Source organism: Salvia hispanica, chromosome 2 (assembly GCF_029641045.1).
Source record: "Salvia hispanica isolate PSC_SH4W2 chromosome 2, Shi_PSC_v1, whole genome shotgun sequence".
NCBI lineage: Eukaryota > Viridiplantae > Streptophyta > Magnoliopsida > Lamiales > Lamiaceae > Salvia > Salvia hispanica.
Genome location: NC_142693.1, coordinates 48,749,910 through 48,754,559, shown reverse-complemented (window position 1 = coordinate 48,754,559; position 4,650 = coordinate 48,749,910). Strand labels below are relative to the sequence as shown.

The following is a 4,650-nucleotide window of genomic DNA, read 5'->3' as shown; positions in this document are numbered from 1 at the left end:
AAGCTCAAAAATGAGATCTTTCAGTTCACACAAGGCCATGACGAGCCCCTCTATGAGGCATTTGCTCGTTTCAAAGCTCTTCTTCGAAAGTGCCCAAACCATGGTTTTTCCATAGACCATCAGGTAGGAATCCTCTATAATGGATTTAACGAGAAAATATGTGCTATGCTTGATTCAGGGGCAAATGGAGGATTTCTAAGAAAGACAGGAGAGGATGCCATGGCGGGGGTGGTCTAAGGAAAGGCATGCCACGAGAAGAGTAGCAGCCATAGAAGAGGCCGAAGAAAGTTCTTTTTCTAAGGAGTTAGCAGAACTTAGAGTCAGGATTGATCAAATGGACATCTCGAGGAAGGAAGATCCAATTCCGGCAACTTCCATAGTGGCGGTCAATGCACCCGAAACTGTCATATCAACTGTGGAAGAAATCAACTACGTACAAGGAGGCGGTCCCAGAAACTACAATAACAATTATCGCCCTAATCAGGGGGGCGGTAATTTCAATAATTATAATGGGAACCGTCCGCACCCAAATCTTTCTTATTCTAACAATAATTACTTGCAACCCCCTGCAGGATTCAATGTTAGCAAAGGAGGAGTGGTTGAGCCGATGAAGAAGGAAGACAAGTATGAACAAGGAATCACGAAGATCTTGGAAGTAATTACGCAAGATAGGAAGATTAATGACACCAAGATCGGAGTGGTCGAAGCAAGGATAAACAACCTCGAGCAAGGAATGAACACAATCTCGACAGCTGTAACCGATATTACCACTCAAATGGAGCAAATTCAGAAGAAGTTAGATGAGGATAGAGCAAAGGCAGCAGCAAGAGTGGATGATATTAACAAGAAGTGGGTGGCAAAGCAGAAATCTGGGGACTGCCCAGTCGCCGGCGGACCGCCGCAGACCCCGCAGCGGCCCGCCACTTAGACGGCAGAGTCAACCACGCAGGACTGCCCAGTCGCCGGCGGACCGCCGCACACCCCGCGGCGGCCCGCCACTGACAAGGCAGAATTGTCCACTAAGCAGGAGCTTGTGCGGCACAACGGGATTGTACTCCCTTTTCAGCCAAAGAGGAAGTTCAAGCTTGAAGAGCAGTTCAAGCAATTCCTTAACATGTTTTGCAAAGTCCATACTAACATTCCACTTGTTGAATCGTTGCAGGAAATACCAAAGTATGCGAAGCTACTAAGGGAGGCGGTAATGAGGAAAAAAAAAGCCGACTAAAGCCGACCTTAAGCTACCGCATCATTGCAGCGAGATCATCCAAAAGGAACGGGCAGTGAAGCAAAGAGATCCGGGCCAGTTCATCATTAGGTGCCGAATTGGAGAAGGGAAGGTTGACAAAGCACTGTGCGACTTAGGATCGTCCATCAATCTCATGCCACTGAAGTACTACGAAAAGCTCAACATCGGGCCACTCAAATCTTCAGATGTAACACTCAGGTTGGCCGATAACTCGTCCATCAAGACTGTAGGTATGATTGAGGATGTCTTAGTTAAAGTTGATGATTTTATTTTTCCTGTCGACTTTATTGTGCTTGACATGAAAGTAGACAAGAACGTCCCTCTAATCTTAGGGAGAGATTTTCTTGCCACTTGCAAAGCTTTGATTGATGTAGGTCGTGGCGAAATCACAATCAGTGATAATCATGGTCAATCCACCTATAAGATCGAGAGCGAAATGCTAAAGTTTGAGGAGGCAAAGCGGGCAAAAATGGAACAACAGTGCAGAGCAGTCATGGCTACCGACTTGACCAAGTCCAAAGATCCCTTTGAAGCGGAGGATCCTTCAACCTCCACTATCTACATTGTCAAAGAGGTAAGACACTCTTCTAAAAAGGGTGATGCTAATTCTTCTACATCTGCTCTACAGAAGAAGAAACAGAAGAGAAAGAAAACACCCAAAGAGGACCCCGAGATATACGTCATCAAAACGAAAGAGGGGAAGTACAAGTGGTGGAAGAAGCTAGGGACCAAATTGCTCCCTATGCCAATTTTCAACACTCGAGTTATTGATCCGCCCAACTAGTGGGCCACTTCAAGTCGAGCTAACGACTTTAACAAAAGCGCTTATTGGGAGGCAACCCAATTTTCTTTTATTTTTATTTTTTATATTTTTTATTTTCTCGTTTTTTTTTTGTTCTGTTAAAAAAAAAAAAAAAAAAAAAAAAAAAAAAAAAAAAAAAAAATTGGTGGCGGTCGCCACACTTAAAGCACGGCGGTCGCCACACGTGTGTTAACATGTGCAGGAAGGATCGGGCTTAGGGCGGGCCAGAGCAACCGCTGCACGGGCCGCGGCGGCCCGCCAGGATTGCTGTTTACGAAGGCCCGTGTGGCGGCCCGCCACGAGAGACGCGGCGGTCGCCACACGCAGTCCAGAGACGGGATTTCCACCATAAAAGGTATGTTTTCCATTCCTTTTCACATTCCTTCTCAAATTCCTTCCTTGCACACAACCCCCACCTATATAAATCACCAAATTCACACACCCACACTATCATTCTCTCAATTCTCTCAAAGTCTAGAGCTCTTCTTCTACAAATTCTCTCCACAAAAAGGTATGAATCCTAACTCAATTTCTGGGTTTTTCTTTACTTCTTCCATGGATTGTGCTTTATTTTGGGTGAATTGTTCGGTAGAATCTCTTAATTCATGATGGGGGATGATTATGTGTATGAATTTTTGAATTCTATGGTTTAAAATTTGCTTGATTGGTGATTATTAAGTTGTGAATGATGATTCTCTCTTGGTTTATAGTGTTTAAAAGTTGCAATCATGTTCATAGCATTGTGAGGCTATTATTACTTCCATGAATTGCAATATTTGTGATTTTGTAGAGATTGTTGGTTTTTATGGATATTTGGTTGATACGTCTCTGCATGGGGGATGAATTCACGTTGGGGGATGATTTTTTGTGTCCTAATTTGGTTGTTTTTGCTTAAAATGTTATTATGCTAAAAATTAGGATGCTATTTTACCCAAGCTTGCATATAAGTTCTTATCTCTTGATTTTTTTTTACTTGGTTGAATGCAAGTTTGGGGGAACTTTTGATCTCCCACTTGTTGATGCTCTTTTAAGAGCGTAATTTCTTTTGTAGGATAATGGGATCAAAAGGGAAACCGGAGAATGCGAAGAACTATGGCATTAGCCTTGCCACGGAAGAGCAAAAGGCTATGTGGAAGAAAGTGTCGGCCCGAGAAACGGCACCTTCTAGATATCCCCACGATTTACCTCTCCAAACTTTGGGGATCATGGAGGATTTTTGGAAGTTGTGCGATGTGGGTGATGGGAATGGCCTCGTCTACATGTTCCAAAGGAAGTGGCCATCGTTTCGAAAGTATACTCTCGAGTTCCTAAGCTCGCTAAAGGTCACTAAGGATCGCCGCCAAAATTTTCCACTTAGCATTGATTTCCGCCTAGGGAACCGTTGGCACTCGCTCACCATGGAAGAGCTTAGTGGGATCTTCCATTGCTTCGACCCCAACCCCGAAGAGGACAATGAATATGAATTTTCAGAGGTTTGGGGGGCGATGACAAATGAGCAAGAGCATGCAGCGGGCTATGCCAAGTCTTCATCAATTCGCAACCCCGTCTTGAGGTACCTCCATCGTGCTATGACTCAGCTTATGTTTGCTCGTATCGATGGGGGAAGTGTCTCCCAAACGGAGCTCAACGTGATGTGGTGCCTACTCAACAAGAAGGGAATCGATTATGGGACCCTCTTTACTTACTATGTGGATAGGATCACGAAGAAACACGGGGGCGTCATTTGTTGTGGGGGATTGATTACGGCAATTGGCGAACATTTGGGGGTCTCTTTTGCCGGTATGACGGAGGATGGTGGAGAAAAGTTTATCACTTATGAGGTGCTATTTTCGGTGGGGCTTTTGAAGACCGATCATGGGGGTCAAGGGTATTTTATGCAAGTAGCGGGGGATCACTTTCCCGTTCCACTCCCGCAATTGACCAAGGTCGATGTTTGGGCAAACCAAGCCAATTGGAAGCTCGACACACCCGCCCACCGGAGAGCTATCGAGGCTAACCCCGTCAATGGGGAATTTAGAAAGAGGAACATTCCCTCTCGCATTCCTCAATTTGAGCCCGATGAGGATTCCGCATTTGATGCCATTGATAACTATGAAGAAGGCGCGGAGCATTCACAAGCTCAAAGGAGTGCAGCACCGCCACCACCGCAATCCCAACCACAACGAGAAGAGGAAGAAGAAGAAGAGGAAGTGGAAGGACATCGCCGCCGGATAAGAGCGAACCGCCGCCGCGGGAGGCCAAATCCGGAAGAGGAGTTTCAAGTCAACACCTCCGCCCAATTAGGAGAAATTTTCTCCTATATGCAAAACATGTCCAGCGCTTGGGACAATCGATGGGCGGAGCAATAAGCGGAGAATGCCTACAACCGCCAAGGGTGGACGGCTCAAGGCGATTGGCGCACGGCGGAGCAAGGATTTTGGGAGCAACAACGTTTGGAAGACGTTCATCGGCGTCAACAATATGAAGAGCTCCGAAGGATGGCCGCCGAAGCTAGAGAGGAACGAGAGACAATGAGGAGTGATATCACGTACCTCGTTGGAGCTTTCGAGGATCTTAGCGCCCGTTTCCCTCCACCTCCTCAAGATTGAAGAAGTCAAGCTCG

General features: G+C 45.9%; 1 non-coding gene across 1 annotated transcript; it reads right to left on the bottom strand.

The window, feature by feature from the left end:
• LOC148932588 (small nucleolar RNA R71) lies at window positions 1-107 on the bottom strand. The gene has a single exon (XR_016136066.1). It is a non-coding gene; the product is annotated as a small nucleolar RNA R71 (small nucleolar RNA).
• Between the last annotated feature and the right edge of the window lie 4,543 nt (window positions 108-4,650).